Source organism: Pongo abelii, chromosome 5, assembly GCF_028885655.2.
Source record: "Pongo abelii isolate AG06213 chromosome 5, NHGRI_mPonAbe1-v2.0_pri, whole genome shotgun sequence".
NCBI lineage: Eukaryota > Metazoa > Chordata > Mammalia > Primates > Hominidae > Pongo > Pongo abelii.
Genome location: NC_071990.2, coordinates 99200368 through 99220222, shown reverse-complemented (window position 1 = coordinate 99220222; position 19855 = coordinate 99200368). Strand labels below are relative to the sequence as shown.

Sequence of the window (19855 nt, the reverse complement as noted above, 5' to 3'; positions counted from 1 at the left end):
ATTTTGTGTTAAATAATTTTGTGAGGAAACAAAGTTTTCCAACAGGGTTTGTAACTAATTTTCAGAAAATGTATCTATATTTTACTAGAAAAGGATAGTATGCTTCTGGTTCAAAACATAAACAGCAGCATATATCAAAGAGCAGATAAAGATATCAAGATTATAGTCTCCATGTAGCTTTAAAATTTTTATCTAGACATATTTAAATGCTACTCTTGAGATTTGTATTGCATGTGAAATTTCTTCAGTCATCTTGAGGGGCTGTTACACACCTTCCAATCTTCCTGTAATTAAGGCAGTAGTTTTGTTGTCATCTTGTCACAACTCATGAGAAAAACTGTGAAAACTCAAGAGCATATGCAGTAGTAAGTCAGTATTAGACAGCTATATGTAATTTTGCTTTGCGTTTTGAGGCACTTCGTTGCACCTGTGAATAGTCAGCTCTTTCATCCCCATTAACTACTTCCCCACTTCCATCCTCAAAAGAGCCTAAAGATTCTTTTCTTGTTGTTTTCTTAAAGTTTCTAAAAGCCATCTTGTTTCACTTGCTTCCAGGATATTTTGTGGACTGAGACATTGGTGAATAGCAATAAATCAATTGAGTTTTTATTTAGAATTCACTAAAATTAAGACTTTATCCTCTATAAATTTTATGGAATTTTAAATAATATATGTATTGTAAAATTAAGTTAGAGCTATTCAGATGAATTTGCAAATATTCCATAATATGGCAATCATGCACTGGCAAATTATTATTTAACATTTTATAATGTTTTGGTAAAAGCAAACTCTGTCACATAAAGAATGTTGATGTGTAATACCAAACAATAAATGACAAGCCTGTATCTTTATTATTTGATGGGCCTAGACAGAACCATCTACATAATAGAAAGTTTTTGCTTGGCTCATGTTACTTCCAGATATTGAAAACATGTTATAAGTTTCTAGAGATTAAATAATGACCAATAACTTAATGCTAAATCAGAAGATCCTTCAAAGAGAGTCCCAAGGATTTAAAATTTATTTGGTTTTATTATAACTTAGAGCACAGATCTGTATGAACATGACAGTGCACATAGCTAGAGAACAGATTTATAATTGGAATTGTTGGTAGGCAGAGAATGACATTAAATTCTCAAATACAAGAAACCTGACAATGACTTCACAAATATAAAATTGGTCATGATTTATGAGAACACTATGGCTTAAAAAGACCCAAGAACTAACCAGGAGTCAGTAATGCCCACAGGTAATTGAGTATTGGTCTTGAAGATGCATAAATAAGAACATAACATTAAAGACTCCGCAAAGTGACTTCCTATATCCAACATGGACTAAGCCCTCAAAATCTATCATTTTATCTGCTTTTGAACTCCATATTTTAATCAACTGATAAAGGCATAGAGGAGAAAAATGGAAATAATGAAGGTGCTAGAAAATGGATGGTAATAAGATAATGCGAAATTACTGGGGTTATTTAGTCTGTATCAGAAATGGAGTACGATAATTTTGACTACATGTAGTGATATTGAATTTATGGGGGAGTGGAAATTGCCATTAGTACCAAATCTGGAATATAATATAATGGTTTAAAAATAATTGGTAATTAATTTATTAGAAAATTCTTGATAAATAAATACCCTGAGAACTTTGACTAAGTTAAGAGGAACAAAGGAGACCATATAATTATTATTCTGACAAGGAATGCGAAGTTCTTAAGATGGGTAGGTGAAGTTCTTGGAAGAAATGGAGATTTGATGAACTTTAAATCATTTCTAGACCTTTCATATTTGTGACATCTGTAGCCAAAGTCTAACTTGCTCATTCCAATTCAGCTTTTTGAGCTCTGTAGGCCCAAGTGCCCTTAACAATTAAAAAGAAATACTAGAATGCTTTGAGAATTGGCTGTGGGAGGCACCTGGTTCAGTCCCAGTGTAATTTTCTTCCTGTTTCTTTTGCCTCCTGCCATTTTTTATTCCTAACTTCCATTTTATATAATTCATATATCACTTATCTTTTGTGCTTTCTCGGGTTTGGAACAGTCTATGGTAACCTAACCATAACAACAAGCATTATACCACAATGAATAATGCTTTCTTCCTTTTATCCTCTATTTAAAAAAATAATAATTTCCTAGTGAAGAAAGATAAATTCTTCCTAGTGCCTGTCACTTGTTCATTTCTTACTATTATCTCTGCCTTCAGGGTTTTCTGTGGAGTATCTTTGATGTGATTTCTCCTAAAGCCCAAAAAAATCAACTATTGCCTAAAATAATTTTTTCTTTAACATTCATACCTGACTGGAGATGTGACGCACTCTTTCTGGCCTTCAGTGATAGAGTAGCTGAGATCAGCACTTACGTGGCTGAGATTCTTGTGTATAGTGAGATTAAGATGTTCTAGAGAGAATCTTAATCTTAAATGAGGCAGAATTTTTTGTATTTTGAGCTTAGAGTTGATGAAAATGCATATTAATAATTATTGTAATGTAAACCATTGCTACTTTCATCAATAGTTTTTTTTTCTGCTATTACATATGGCTCCTTCAAAGAATTTTAAGCCTTTTATTTAAGGTTTATTTTCCCCTGTTAAATACTCTCCATCTTTTGAAGAAGTCATGCTTCCTATAAAATCTCATATATTTTACCATCTAGGGACTCATTATGATATTTAGAATGACCTAAAGATTTGGGAATGCATCTACTTGTGCTTAGGAGAAAGTTTAACATATCCCTTTAGAATTATTTATTTTTCCTTTCTTGTCAATAAAGATTTATTGAAATAAAATATAGATTTTAAATAAATTTTATTTTAAAAGGCCACATTATCTTCTGAGCCTGTAATTTCTTTTCTTCATTCAGTTTCATTTCAGATTTTCTTATGCCTCTGCTTTTGGCTATTAGATATTTTTATCATTGTCTCCTTCCAGCTCAAAAACATACTCATTTCTATTCCATATACAGTCAGTATTCACTGTGTTTAAAAATAAATGGCCAACTTCATGTTTTCAAATTCTGCTTTTGTTACATATTTTTGTGAAATATTTCTAAAGATGAAAAAAACTGTAAAGGTCAAACTACTGAACCATTTACTGCCTTCTTATGCTTCCCACTTCAAAGGTTTTTCTATTTAACACTAAGGTAAAATTATTTCTTGATTTTTACTCCAAAAATGTTTTTCTTTAGTCCATAGAAGAAATGCAATTTAAAATTTTAATTTATATAATACTGAACAGAAAACTGTCATCAGATTTACTTATTAGCTTGCTTTTATTTGGACTTAGCTTTCAAGATGTAAGAAATATTTTCTGCATTCCTCCAACACAAAAATTTGTGAATAGGCTGCCACCAAGTAGTGGGTTGTATTATAATGTACCATTTTCATAACTTTAAGGCTTCTTTGATCATTAAAAGAGTCACTATCCTTAATTTTTGCAAGGGACTTTCATTATTGGTGGTTATTTCATATTTTGATTAATTTTGGTTTTTAATTTTCACTACCTGTCATGCCATGTTTTGTCATAATACTTTAGTTGGGTGCCATTTTAATTATTATTCTAGGGATTCATTTTCTAATGTATTATTACCTCAGTCCTTTTAGCTGCTTTCAAAAAGGCTAATATCAACTTTCAAGAGTAAAGTGTGAAGAACAGATTGCCTTCACACATTGATAATTTTGAAGATTTACAAACAAATTTAAACATATAATTCCCATTAATGTGTTTAATACAATTTACTAAGATATCATAGTGTAATCCTTGAAATTTGCATTAGCAAAGTATTAAGAAAACATATGGTTTACATCAGTAGGTACTAATAATATCTGCAATTAATTTCAATTTACATAGAGCATTTTAAGTGAGAATAATGTTTTAAGACTCACCAAAGTTCTTTTTTTATATTATAACATCATTTGATCATGAAGTGATATTGATTCTTGGTCTGGAGTGAAAAAACTGTTTTCTATATTTTTTTTTTGTAAGTGGTTATATAGGGAATTATTGTGGCATAGTAAAAACAATTAATATTTTAAAAGTAAGAGAATTGGATTAGAATCTCTGACCATTATTACTACCACTTAACCAGCCTTGGGAAAGTTATTTAAATTTCATGTGTTTCTGTTTAAATATCTGTAAAACAAAGATAACTCCAGCAAGATTGAGAGTCTTCTTTAGGAAAAAGAATACCAATTTAAGGCATAGATAAAAGCAACTTAAATGTACAGTAGAATTATTTTTATACCGCTGACATTAATCATATGAACTTATACATATTTATATACTTGTATATATAGACTGTCCTCAACTTGTCATGGTTCAACTTATAGTTTTTAAACTTTACGATGGTATGAAAATGATATACATTAAGTAGAAACTGTACTTCCAGTACCCATACAATCTTTGTGTTTTTCACTTTCAGTACAGTATTTCATAAATTACATGAGATAGTCAAAACTTTATTATAAAATAGGTTTTGTGTTATTTTGCCCAACTATAAGTACATTGAGCATATGTAAGGCAGGCTAGGCTAAGCTATGACATTTGGTAGGTTAGGTATATTAAATTTATTTTTTACTTAAGATATTTTCAACTTACGATGGGTTTATAAAGATGTAACCCCACTGTAAGTCAAGGAAGAGGTGATGAGATAAATTTTGGACCATATTGGAAATGTGGTAATGTCTCTGGCACTTCCAAGTAGAGAGTTCTCAACATTTAGGTATTTGATTCTGAAACTCAGAGGATAACCAAAAGGGTAGAGGCTTGTGTTTGGAAGATGTTAAGTATGTAGGTAAGTATATAGTTAAAACCAAGAGAATGGATCACACACACACACACACACACACACACACACACACACACACACAGAGAGAGAGAGAGAGAGAGAGAGATTGATCACTATGGGCAATATGTAGACTAAGAAGAGACGCTATGCCAGATAACTCAAGAATATCAGTTTTTAAAATGAATGCAGAGGAAAGGATTTGGAATTGAGATAAGAGAAGAAGCTGGAATGACATATACCATGGAATTCCTGGGAATAGAGGGTTCAAAAAGAAAAGAGATCAAAAGTGACAAAGTGAGAAAAATTTCTGCAATGTAGGGAAATTGAAAGCTAGGTGGCAGTGAGTTGAGAACACAGACACAGTGTAAACCATGCAGAGAAGAAAGTTGGCTGAGTGAGGGAGGAAGAGGAGCTAGGATATTTGTCAAACAGAAATATAGGATTGATGAGAAGATTTTCTTTCTTTCAGCACAGGAAAGACTTGAGCATGTTAACAGAAAAAAGTCAGTATAGAAGAAGAGCTTTGACATTCAGGCATAAACATAAATAGATCCCCTAGGAAGCACTTTTTTCATCTTCTTAAATCCTTCTTGCCTTCTACCTATAGTATGGATTCACAGTCCCTTCTATGTATAATTGCAGGATTTTTAAATAAATATATGATTATATCTAATAGATAATTATCTATTTTGTCAATATTTCATACTAGGGAATTTGGGGGCTCATTTAATTTGTCATTAAATCCCTTTTGCCAAGAGTAGTGTTTACTGAAAGAATGTCTATGTCAAGGAAGAGATGAAATGATACAGGATAGAGAACAGAGCAGGAGGATCCACCAAACTGGAGAAGGGGATCGTGTTAAAATTAGAATGAAATGATGAGGATGGGCTGAAATATCAAGTTGTGCTCAGAGTTCAGACCATAATTTTACTTATGTATGCAGGCCCAGATGAATTCTACTTGTAGGGTATTTTATTTTAATATTTTCTAGATTCTTTCCTGTTGGTCTTATTTTCTTCCCTTTGTATTTCCGAGGTCCATTTTTTCATTGACCAGAGCATATATGGAGAATATATAGCAAGGGGTAGTGGTGAATGGCATCATCAAATATAAATGTTTTAAAATACTGAAACTTGTGAGTATTTGAACTATTTTAAAACTCTCCAGGACACTTGGAAAAGAAAGCAAAAAAAATTTTATACTGTGTTTACTTTGTTTCACAATCAAGAGCTACTTGTTTTATGTTGGACAGCTATTTATTAGATTAAAGCCATAGGTCACAAATTAGACAACGTAAGAAACTGGGGATGATAGTCCACTTGCCATCAATACTTTAACCCTTCAGAAGAAAGAAGAAATAAATGCATGGCCGTTGATTGTGAATCAATAATGTTGTCTTCATTTGCAAAGGACAGCACATTAGAACATGTTGATTTAGAGTTCCTTTTTCCTGTTGAATAAACACACAGGTCGCTAATCATCAGCTACTAAATATATTTTCCAAAGGTGAACAAAAGAAGTGGATAATTTGATGCTTCTTAATTAAGCTCACAACCCAGTATTTTTTATACTTTTACAAGCATTTGTTTATGAAAGCTAAATGAGTATGGATTTCTGAGGGAAATATTATTCCCACCCCCCATCAGCTGTGAGTGATTCTGGCTAGTAAATTATATGCTGTCCTCTGCATTGCCTTGCAAACGACCTCAATCCTGACCTTGACATAGCAGTATTTCTAAGAGAGAATAATAATTTATTCCCCATGTTAGATGAACTAAGTCCATGGTTGTTCTCAGTTATAATTCTGTACTACTTACCAAGAAAACTAGTCCTATATATTTAGATAAATGATGGGTGGAGGAGAGAGACAGATGGACAGAGGGGGAGAGAGAGAGAAACAGAGAGACAGAGAGAGAGAGAGAGAGAGCAGGATGACAGACATTTATTTGGATAGATTTAAAGAATAGAATAGTGGAGGTGGATATATGGCAAGGAGACAGGGGGTTGAACAGGTGGTAGAGAGGGACAAATAGGAACCTAAGTAGACAGCTAGGTAGTGTGGTTTCATAGATATGAACATTTTCTAACTTCATATGCTTCAGTTTAGTTTTACTAAACCCTCTATCAGGCTTCAAAACCTGTTTTCCATATATCCAAGGATACATGAAACATACACACACTCATACACACAGTCACACATGTTTGAATATTACATAAGATTGTAATCATGATTTATATTCATCGAATTTCTATACCTAACTCTAACATACCTGCAATGAGACTTCCACAATTTTTATTCTGACCATTAAACTTTTCCATATATCACAGCTTATATTAGCCCATTATAAAGCTTTGTTTATGTGTATGCAAGTCCCTACATTAATGTTTTGTATTCTGAAAATTTCACCCACACAGCACCAGTCACTTAATTGCACTAATTATTACTCACACATTAGCGCCTATTAGTCAGCATGGGTTTCTTTCTTCTTCTTTTTTTTTTTTTTTTCAAATGTTTTAGCCAGCATTCAGATTTCACTTACTTGGCAGAAACGACTTGTTATAGTGGTTTTCAAAATCTGGCAGGAAGCCTAAGAAGCGACCACTTTTGCTGTCTGAATTTCCTATTCCAGTCATCATTATAGACCTGGAGAGACAATCTGTTAAGCTTATTGTAACTTTATGGGGGAATTGTTGACGTGAACTTGGTCCCCATATTCTATTGCCAAAGCAATAGAGAACAATCTTCTAGCAAATCAGGGTTCAGTTATGCTGTGATTGATATGCAGTTATTGGTAGAAATGTCACTTATTATTACCATTATAGACTTTTTAAGTCAGCATTACTTCATAGAAACCTTAGATGAGAAACATTTAAACATATGGAGTGGCATGACCTGCCTAAATTAAATCCCAAAATATAAGATATATTAAGATAGAATTTTGAAAGCAGTTTATAATAAGAGGTTAAGAATATTCTTAAGAATTTGGACACATATGGTAATATTAAGTTAAACTTAATTTTAAATATTCCTTGTAGCTTGCTGGAGATACTAATTTAAGAGCTGGCATTGATTGAGAGGCAAGTCTGTTAATTACTGTTTATTGAACAATATTGAATTGTCTTATTTTCTAAATCCCTCTATACTTAAAAATATTTCCTTTGGTGATTTAAAAAACAATTTTATGAAGTAAATTCCTAAAAAGAAACCACCACATTTGTAGACAACAAAAGCAATAAAACACATCATTATATTGTCCCATACACCCAGCGTGATTGACATCGAGTGTTACAGAACCTCAGAGTTAAAGGAGACCTTCGGGAAAAGCCAATAGAGAAGGGAGGTTGATGATTCATGAGGAGAGAAAATCATTCCATGACACTCTGTTGCCTCAGTTTCTTGCCCATTAGATGAAAGTCAAAATCCACCTGACAGTCTCAACTTACTAGTCAAGCTGACCTTGGGTTGAATCCTTAGCTGAGCTTCCTTACTCCCTTTAAAATAAAATCTTAAATTTGGCTCTTCAAAACACTCTATATTCTGGAGCTTCTGTTCTAAGGCAGTTAGTGCTATAATATTCTAAAGGATTAAGAGTGAAATCTCTGGGCTCCTCTGGAAGTGGGAGAGAACTATGTGGAGCAAAGGCTTTAAGGAACACAGATAGTAACAGCAGTAGGATCATAAATACAGCGCACGGGAAGTACAACTAAAAGATGAGGGGGTGAAAGCGAAATCAAAGAAGAAAAGGTCCAGTTGGTACTCAGAGGAGTAAGAAACCAGTAAATGGGAAATTAAATGAAAAGAGTAAACGGGGTGTGTTAGTCAGGGTTCTTCAGAGAAATAGAATCAACAGAATATATTAGGAATTGGCTTGACTATGGATGCTGAGCAGTCCCACTCTCTACTGTCTGTAAACTGGAGAACCAGGAAAATCAGTGGTGTAATTCAGTCCAAGTCCAAAGGACTGAGAACCAAACAGTTGTTCGAATAAGTACTGGTCTAAGTCTGAATGCCCCAGAATCAGGAGAGCCAATAACCATGGGCAGGAGAAGATCGATACCCGAGCTCAAACACAGAGAGCACAAGTTCACCTTTCCTCTTCCTTTTTGTTTTGTTTGGTCACTCAACAGATTGGATGATCCCCACCCATAGTGGTGACATGGATCTTCTTTACTCAATTTACCTATTCAAATGCTGACCTCTTCCAGAAACACTCTCACAGACACCAGAAATAATGTTTTACCAGCTATCTGGGCATCTCTTAGCCTAGTTAAGTTGACACATAAAAATAGGCATCACACTGGAAATCACCTGGATCTGTAGATAAAAATAAGTTCACAATACAGAGTGCAGTAAGTTCAAGCCAGGACCATTTGCAAGGACTGAGATCCAATTAAGAATTTGGTATGAGTGTCAATGGGCTGTTAAAGAGGCTTTTTGAAGTGGTAACTTGGGAACTATTCCTGATCATAAAAATAGAGATATGGAGAGGAACTGGGGAGGAGTGAGAGGTTATCAGGGTCACCTCACAAAGCTCTTTCTGATACCTCACATCTGAATGAGGTTCTTCTGACTTTGCACTTCTTGGGAGTGAGAGGTTATCAGGGTCACCTCACAAAGCTCTTTCTGATACCTCACATCTGAATGAGGTTCTTCTGACTTTGCACTTCTTGGCACTTGGCTTGTCTTAGGACCTGTGGTAAGGATCTGTGTTTCCCCTCTCCCCATACCCTCTAAGCTCTAGAGGTCCATCCAGACTATGCATTTATTCTGCAGTTTCTAGTGCATTGTTTTACAAAGTACAAGTCTGAAATAAATAAATGAAATTAATTAAAATATAAATGGACTGAATGATAAATATTTACACATCTTGGGGTCGTGTTTTATTTCATGTAGTGCTTATCAGACCTGTCTTTGGCTATTTAAATCACTTGTCTGGGGTAATAATGCCGAGGTCACAAGTTCAGTTCTTGTGTGAGTAGCTTGCCAAGCTCTATTTTATGGCCGAAGGGTCCATTGGCCATCTGTCCAGAAACTGCAGTTGAAAATGCACGGCACTGGGCACCAGAGGATGAGAAAAGATATGGGTGAATCAGAAGAACCCCAACAGGTCTGATGATAAAACAACTCAGAGTCATTGACTTACAATCAGAAAGTCTCCTCTCAGAGGGTCATGTTGTTTCCTTGAGGAATTCTATTTTAAAAATTACAATGTTATACTGTCAGAAGTCCAGAAATGAATGAGCCACAGTTAATATTGGGCAGCACAATGGAAAAAGTGGGGGAAATTGTCACTGGAAGATCAAGGCTTGAATCTTATGTATGCCACCTATGGCTAATGTAATCTCTTGGATGAATATTGCATCTTTCTGAGCCCCAATGTTAGCATTGTAAAAACTTTATTCATGGGATTGTTGTGGGTATTATAGGAGGCAGTATGAATGCCACAAATAAATGCTTAGTAAATGTTAGATATTAGTGATAATTTAGAGTTGCAGCTAGGCTGACAGAAAAGGGCTGACTACAAATGAGAATAGCAGGGATCTAAGAATCAGATTATCATAGCTGTCAAGACTCTCAGCGATAAATCCAATCCTGAATTTCACTGATAAGAAACTAAAGAATCAAAAGTTTAAGTGCCTTGCTTGGTAGTCACAGAGCTGAGACTACAGCCTGCATTTCCATGTTCAATCTCATTGCCCCTTCAAGTTTAGCAATAGGAAGCAGTCGGAATCCTAACGGGGAATGTAATATTTAAAACAGGCTTCTGCTAAATGTGAAAAACTTTTAGCAGAACTTGATTATTTAATTCAAATAATATTTATTGAATGTTGACCAAATGTGTGACACTATCCTAGGTCCTGGAATGTTTGGGATATGTCAAGGTAAATATAAAATAGGCCCTGCTCTCATAAAGACAATTTTCTAGAGAAAGATGACCAAGTTTTAAAAAATGAATGCAATTTAATGCAGTAAAAGCCCAAGGAAGGGGCTGCACAGTAAAAGAAGTCCTGGAGTTTTCCAGGAAGAGATGATACCTGAGCTACATCTTCAGAGCAGCTATAACTGTGCTATACCCTATTCCTTCTATATTTGTCCTTAGAAATGCATGCAAAACCATACTTTAAGAAAAATTTACCAGAATTCTACTCACTGTTTTATTTACACGTATGGTTTCTTTACGGTCATTTGGTGGTAGAATGTGGACTTGAGATTCAAACAAAGCAGTCTTAAGTTTAGTTAGGTGGCTTCTTGACACCTTGAATTGCTTTGTAATAGCAAAATTATTACCTCTAGGGATTTTGCAAGGTAGATATCCAGATGCCTCAGCTCTGCATGTCTCAACAGATTTTCCAGTGAAAAGCTGTGGGACCATATTTTTCTTCAGTGTTTATATTATTCTCACTCTTGAAAGGAAAGGGGGAATTTACAATCACCTTTTCTCAGTATGTATGCCCCACCTTCTATTGGGTTGTATTGTCTTGTGTCCACTTGTAATAAGAAAGACCTCCTTCATTCAGGAAAAACTGTCAGAATGATTGTTCCTTTCCACTTGTTTAGGGGAGCCCATGGTTAGAAAATATTTTGATTAGTTGAAGAATAACTCTACTCTGTTGTGTTAACTTTTGAAAGGATAGTGTTAACAAACTTGTTGAATATTTCCTCAGCATTATTTTGTGTATGCTACTTTTTTGTGTGATTTAATACCATTTATTAAGTAGCTTTGATTGATTGATATACTTTTTGATCAAAGGAGTTAACCTTTTGTCTTTAAACACGACAAAAATTAAAACTGACCAAAATAATTTGATGGACATCCTGAATACTCATATTATATTCAGTAAACAAGAATGTGTATTATATATTAAGGTTACCATGAATTAATTCAAATTTTTAAAAGGGTAAATTTATAATTTTTTTAAATTAAATAAAGCTCCTAACCATGAATACAGGCAATGTCCTGAGTAAAACAAGATGATAATACTAAAAAGATTCTTGCTTGGTTTTTTTTTTTTTTTTTTTTTGAAAGTGCTGGGTGGGGAGGAAAGAATGTTCTTTATATGATCAATAGCCCTGCTTTTAAAAATAGAAATAAATCCCCCCCATCCCCACTCAAAAGAAGGGCCACCATCTTCAATTTCTCTAACCAAATTGAGCAGGTATCATGGTTTTGCTGCTTTACATTAGGTTAATGTGAAGGCTGTGTTCATTTCACTTACTGTATAATTAGCATTTGAGTCCAAATCCCAGAGTGCATGCGACAGGGATTTTCTTAAGGCTACTCTCTGTTCTTCTCAAAATGGTCTTCTTATTTCTTGTGTTTCTAAAATCAGAAAAGTGAGTATAAACAAACAATAGATGACCTTTATGAGTAAAACATCTGAGCATAGAAAGATTAATCAACCCCCATCAACCAGTCATTAAATCAAATAGGAGCTTTTCTTGTACTTTTAAACCTCCGATTTACAGTCAGGCAAATTGTGTAAAAAGGCTGATAATACAGTGACGCCCAATGCCACTGGGCTTTAGAAAGCTGACAGTTCCTGTAAAATAGTCATTAAACAACCTCTAGAAGAGACTCATCAGCAGATGCCCCCAGGTGAAGGAGAGAGAAAGCTGAGAGAATGAAGGGGAATCTAACATCTTAGCATGACTGAATTAAACAGAGCATATTATGCTGATTTTCAGAGTCAGCCCAGTAATTTAATTTTCAGAGCAGTTCCTTTGATTGTAGCAACCATTTTATGAAACATTAATAAAACTTTGTGTTTGTGTCTGTGTGTAACACACATCTCTTTCCCATTTTATTAAGAAAAAGGAGTCAACATATTCAAATTTGCTGACCATTAGTTCTGTAAATGCCAAAAATAAAAGATCGTTGTCATTATTTTTGAAAAAGCAAAGCAACAGAATAACATAGCTCCCACTGTATTATTCCACAGTAAGCACAAAACAGGAAAAGAAAATAAAGTATATAAAGTTATTACATGTTAGTCTATGGGATTTTACATTAAGACTCTGAGCTAAATCAGTACTATAATATATAATCCAAATATAATTCTGTACTGCCCATGTAATGATGTGTACTATGCATCCAAATTAATTGTTGTAGAATATACATTGTCCTGTATACTAAGTGTTTATCAGATTTACATGGCAAATAGATATTTCTGGATCAAGATACTCACTGGATACTTGTTTTAAATGGTTTTCGTTACACATTTTGAGTAACAGAAGATTCACAGGTATGAATGTTTTAAACAAGGAAAGGACCTTTAAAAAGTTAACACAGATGTGCCTCACTTTACAGAAAATGTGCATTCTTGAAATGCCCAACATAAAACTATTTTTTCTGCAAGTTAACTTGTATTTTCTAATTTATTTCTATCATAAAACTGAAGATTCACTCTCACTGAAGTAATTTTTGGCCCAAAGACAATAATCACATTTAAGAATGAATCAATCCTTTTAAATCGGTGGTAAATTTTATATTCAAATCTAGCAATTATCCTTAGCCTGAGTATTTTTGTTCTGATTCTCTCCTGTTTTCATTATTTAACATGTATTATTTTACCCCTATTGTTACATGTCTTGTATTTCCCTCTTTAAAAATAAGCATATAAATAAATATGCATATGTAAATAAATAAAATGATCTTTTGAAGCAACATATACATAAAAATAAGATTTTTGTTAGTAAATTGTAAAAATAAGTGCACAAGGTCAGTCACAGCAAGGATGTGGGAAATGTCACAGGTATAGCAGCTATGGAGGACATTGGGCCCCAGAGACCTGCAGATGCTACGGGTGACTCATTGCAGACCTCACTGGGTCACTTGGTCTCTCAGAGACTTGGTTTCTTCATCCTTAAAATGACGAGGCCACACTAGAGGGTCATTAAGGTTTCTTCATCATGATAGCCTCGTGATCCTGACAAAGGTGTTCTCTCTATGTTGGCATGGTTAGTACTTTATATAATTCTTGATGTGCTTATGAGTAATAATGTCTTTGTTAAACTTTTGTCAGTCTTTCCTTATAGCAAAATGGACGTCATTAAAAAGGCCATAGCCACGTTATTAAATCCAAGAAGGCCATGTTCCTAATAGTGTATATGTGTTTAATAGATTATTCCTATATTTCATTTTCATTTTTTTTATACTGAAGGGTTTTTCCAGCTCTTCTGTTAAATTGTAAAATACCTATAGTTATTTCCATCCCAAGTTCACAGTTTGGACCTTGATATTTGTTTGTATATTTGACACTCAAAATAATATCCAGTTAGCAAGCATAGAACTCAAATTCTCTTGGATATTACTGTTATATATAAAAGTCTGCAAAGGATTGTCAGAATTTGCTTCATTTCATTACACCAAACATGTTAATTAACTCTTTAAGTTCTATATTCTTACAAAATGAATAACCTGTTGGTAAAATCATAAAGATTCACATTTAAGCCTATACCTTAGGCACTTACTAATCACCAATTGTAAAATACCCATAAGATTAAGCATCACATATTCAGAGAAAAAGGAAATGACAGTCAGTTGTTTAACAGACTTTCATCTGCAAGAGATTTTATTAAGAGCTTCTTTGCTATGTGCCAAGATATGAATGCCTGAATATAATTCAATTTTATACAAAAGAAAATTCCATTCAAATCTAAAGATAGAATATTTCTATTTCAAGTTACTTTTCACTAAAATACTGAAAAGAATTGAAAGATAGCCATCCAAAATCCTAAATGTATGGAACAAGTCTTCAAACAGTTGAAAAATAACTTTTGCAAATTTCTGGTACTGTGGTTGCCAGCAGAATAAGGCCAATGGTTCAGCTGGGTTAAGGTTAATTCCATGGTGTGTGGTAGGAATATGGTCAACTTACAAATCAGAAGCAAACCTGGAGATTGTGTCTGGTCATTTTCTTGTATTTCCCTTAAAAGGGAAGCGTAGTGTAGAAGCTCAAATGCCAGTCCTAAATTACAAGATCTACTGGGCTACACTTTTTGCAACAGTTTAATCTCCATTGTTAGTCCCATGAAGAACAGCCCTGCCTTCTGTATTTTCTTACAGGGCTGCTTTTGATGGAGAACTTTGTGGATGTTTGTGATATTGCTCAGAGCCCATTGGCAGATGAGCATCTCTTGCTGTGGCCTCCATCATTATTTGCCTGTCTTGTCTATTAACGAGCACTATCATCCCATCGTGGGATGACAGCTGCAACACGTACTCAGGCGCAATAAACAGCTAAATGAGGCGCACAGCAATTTCACTTGTCACCAGCGCCCTCGGCACGACTGGCTGCACAGCTTGATGCATAAATTCATGAGGCTGTTGCATATGATGGAGTATGCTTGGCTGAAAGGGGTGATGGATAGCAGGGCAGCTAAAAATGGCCATCACCTTGACTCTGTCAGGACATTTTTTAAAACTACCCCATCAGCTTTCTTGTATTCAATGCACTATCATAGCACAGAAGACTCTAAGATACTGATTCGATACTTTTCTTCAAAAAAGACTTCTTGAGGGTTTCTTTAAAAGGAAGTACCATTATTAAGGTAGTTTACATTTATTCATCATTAGCTCTGATGCCGCTAGATTAAGTTATGTTTAAGAGTAGAATTTACTACTGCATACAAATCTTATAAATCAATTCAAGTCTTAATAATGGGGGAAAACAACAGGAGTTTAAAAACATTTCTAAATTATACATTAAGGCTGTGGATTGGTTAATATGAAATTTGAAGAATTAGAAAATATGGCATAGAATATTCAAACACATAGATTTGAGAGATAAAACTTCTATACAACTCATCAGAAAATTAAATAATATTCTGGGGCACATCTTTACATCAGTGTTGTTAGTGCACTTTCTAATCAGTATGCAAACACAAGCAAGGACTACTGCTAAGTAAAAGTGCCCACATCAAAGAAGCAGTGTACTGGAAACCTTAAAAAGAACCAACAATATAATGTATTCATTTCTCCAAAAATATCCCTTTAAACTCTTTTTCACTCAGCTGCCTGAACTCAAGCCAGAACTCCAACTTCCATAGGTGGGGCCCTGGGTGTCCCACTGAAATGGGCTATACATCCTTTATCTATGTTAGTGGAAGTCATCTAAGGAAGACAAATATAAAGGCAACAAAATCAATGAGGCAGTTTCCTGCAAAGCTTTGTGCATTAATCTCTATCACACAGAGATATATATGCACACTAGTGCAAGGGAAGGAAGTCACTTGTTCTCTAATAAAAGAGAAAACCCTTGATAATAAGCAATTAATAAAGTTGTCATGATTAGTTATGCAACTATGAATCAACATGCACAGTAAAAATGACCACTTTCTATAGATATAAAACATCTATGATTCAATCTAGTGAAAATAGTCATTAATACGGGTGGTTATGGATGATTCTTACAGCTACTTTCCTTGTCTTTTTTTGTAATAAAATAGGAACTCCAGAATAAGTGTTACTGTAACAATTCAGGCAGGAACTTTCTAGACCAGAGAACAAAGTCATTAGCCATTTCTTTTTTGTACTTACCTACCTCTTTCCAAACTCATGTTTCTCAAACTCACATATCCTCAATCCCCTACATCTAGCAAAAGTATTTTAAAAGATAGTTAGAAGAAGTTGAAATCTGTAGGAGTAAATTGTATTAGTAATATGAATTCAATGTGCCATACCAAATGATGAAAAGAAATTCTCAAATAAACAGGAGAAAACTACTTTTGAATTATTTGGAAGTCAGGGGCCTTTTAAGGAGACAATTACATGGCAGGATATCTGGTGATAGCCTTACAACACTGTTCTAATATATAATCACCTGGTTAGTCCAGCGACTAGGTGGATCTGATGTAGTAAAGGAGGCATGGACCATGGCCACTGGTAGGAAGAAGCAGATGGAGAAGAGAAACTTTGAAAAAATGGGGAAGATAAAGATGATTCTCTATCAATAAGACAAGAATTACAGGACACTGTGAATAACAAGGGTAATAATAAGAACATGCACTTTGTAGCTACATAATGCCAAGTATTAAGGGGAATAGAAGGAGGTAAATGAGGCACTCAACTCTGGTAAAATATGTAAGGAGTGCCAAAAATTGAGTATTCAGGATAAATGATATTTTAATGTAATATATTTGCAATAAACTCTGCTTTTAAAAGCTCATGTTATTATCAACTATGCCATATAACATAACATAATCATGAGAATGACATCTCAGAATATTCACAGGTTCTTGGGAGTAAGCAAGGACATCTTTGGGGGCTGCTTTAGAAATTCGGCCTACTACAATGATGAAAAAAACATCAAAATTTTAAATGAAGATAGCATTAAAAATAGAAATTAGGGCCAAGGCGCAGTGGTTCATGCCTGTAATCCCAGCACTTTGGGAGGCCGAAGTGGGCGGATCACGGGGTCAGGAGATTGAGACCATCCTAACTAAGATGGTAAAACCCCATCTCTACTAAAAATACAAAAAAATTAGCTGAGTGTGGTGGCGGGTGCCTGTAGTCTGGGAGCCTGAGGCAGGAGAATCGCCTGAACCCAGGAAGCGGAGGTTGCTGTGAGTTGAGATCATACCACTGCACTCCAGCCTGGGTGACAGAGCGAGACTGTCTCAAAAAAAAAAAAAATTAATACAAAATATTCATGATTTGTTTCATTGTAGCATAAAAATTGCTACAGATTTAGTGGCTTAAAGCAACACTCATCTATTATCTCAAAGTTTGTGTAGGTCAGACGTCCATGATGACATTGCTGGGTCTGCTCAGGATCTTATAAGGTGAAATCAAGTCGTAGCTTACAGTTGTTTTCCAAACTCATTCCTGTTCACAGTATAATCTGTGGTTGTAGGACAGAAGTACCTATTTCTTTGTTGCCTACTGATCACTCTCATTCTATGTGGCTGCTCTCCACTCCTTGCCTATGGCTTCCTCCTTCTTCAAAGGCAGCCACGGCACATTAAATTCTTCCCACACTTTGAATCTTCTTGACTCCTGCTTTACTCTTCTGTCATCAGCCAGAGAAAGCTCTCTGATTTTAAAAGCTCATATGATTATCAACTTTGCCATATAACATGAAATAATCATGAGAATTACATATCAGAATATTCACAAGTTCTGGGGAGTAAGCAAGGACATCTTTGGGAGCTGCTTTAGAAATTCGGCCTACTACATGATGAACAAAACATCAAAATTTTAAATGAAGGTAGTATTTAACCCGTCACTTTCAGGAATAACCCTGGCTCATTTGCCTTACCCTTGTCCCAGTGATGTTTTTGATAAAACTTTTTTTTTTTCCACAAAACCAGATGGCTAACCTATGCATCATAATTTAATAATATGATGTTTAAATATTAGATTAAAATATTACTGGTACCATCTCCTTACATTTTGCACCCTGTGTTGTTTCCATTACTTCATACTAGTCTCATCTGTACCTTCTCATTTACTGATCTATACAATCTTGTAAGGTGGGCATGAGCAGTTTCTATCGCATATAGGGATAACAGAGAAAGTAAGTAATTTTTCCACATTCATATAAGTATTAGAAGACAGAGCTGGGATCCTACCTTAGATCTACCTGGCTCTAGAGAACATGCTACTGTCAATACATCAAGGTAGTTATCAAAACACTGTATGGCTTGAATATGTGTCCCCTCCAAAAGTCATATTGAAATTTAATTGCCATTGTAATAGTATTGAGAGGTGGGGCCTTTAAGAGGTGATTAAGTCATGAAGGTTCCACCCTCATGGATGCGTTTAATACCTTAATAAATAGTTTTCCGCTGGCTAGCCATATGTAGAAAGCTGAAACTGGATCCCTTCCTTACACCTTATACAAAAATCAATTCAAGATGGATTAAAGACTTAAATGTTAGACCCAAAACCATACAAACCCTAGAAGAAAACCTAGGCATTACCATTTAGGACATAGGCATGGGCAAGGACTTCATGTCTAAAACACCAAAAGCAATGGCAACAAAAGCCAAAATTGACAAATGGGATCTAATTAAACTAAAGAGCTTCTGCACAGCAAAAGAAACTACCATCAGAGTGAACAGGCAACCTACAAAATGGGAGAAAATTTTCACAACCTACTCATCTGACAAAGGGCTAATATCCAGAATCTACAATGAACTCCAGCAAATTTGCAAGAAAAAAAACAAACAACCCCATCAAAAAGTGGGCGAAGGACATGAACAGACACTTCTCAAAAGAAGACATTTATGCAAACAAAAAACACATGAAAAAATGCTCACCATCACTGGCCAGCAGAGAAATGCAAATCAAAACCTCAATGAGATACCATCTCACACCAGTTAGAATGGCAATCATTAAAAAGTCAGGAAACAACAGGTGCTGGAGAGGATGTGGAGAAATAGGAACACTTTTACACTGTTGGTGGGACTGTAAACTAGTTCAACCCTTGTGGAAGTCAGTGTGGCGATTCCTCAGGGATCTAGAACTAGAAATTCCATTCGACCCAGCCATCCCATTACTGGGTATATACCCAAAGGACTATAAATCATGCTGCTATAAAGACACATGCACACGTATGTTTATTGCGGCATTATTCACAATAGCAAAGACTTGGAACCAACCCAAATGTCCAACAATGATAGACTGGATTAAGAAAATGTGGTACATATACACCATGGAATACTATGCAGCCATCAAAAATGATGAGTTCACGTCCTTTGTAGGGACATGGATGAAATTGGAAATTATCATTCTCAGTAAACTATCACAAGAACAAAAAACCAAACACCGCATATTCTCACTCATAGGTGGGAATTGAACAATGAGAAGACATGGACACAGGAAGGGGAACATCACACTTCGGGGACTGTTGTGGGGTGGGGGAAGGGGGGAGGGATAGCATTGGGAGATATACCTAATGCTAGATGACGAGTTGGTGGGTGCAGCGCACCAGCATGGCACATGTATACATATGTAACTTACCTGCACATTGCGCACATGTACCATAAAACCTAAAGTATAATAATAATAATAATAATAATAAAAGCATAAAAAAATAGTTTTCCGGAGTGAGCACTCTCTCTTGGCT

The 19855-nt window shown here is 35.0% G+C and overlaps 1 long non-coding RNA gene across 1 annotated transcript in view; it reads right to left on the bottom strand.

Annotated features, from left to right (window-relative positions):
- LOC129060000 (uncharacterized) overlaps positions 1 to 19855 on the bottom strand; it is a 1058541-nt gene that overhangs the window by 7921 nt on the left and 1030765 nt on the right. The window contains exon 13 of the long non-coding RNA XR_010140285.1: positions 12002 to 12105. This is a non-coding gene — a long non-coding RNA (uncharacterized LOC129060000). The remainder of the gene's footprint in view (positions 1 to 12001; positions 12106 to 19855) is intronic.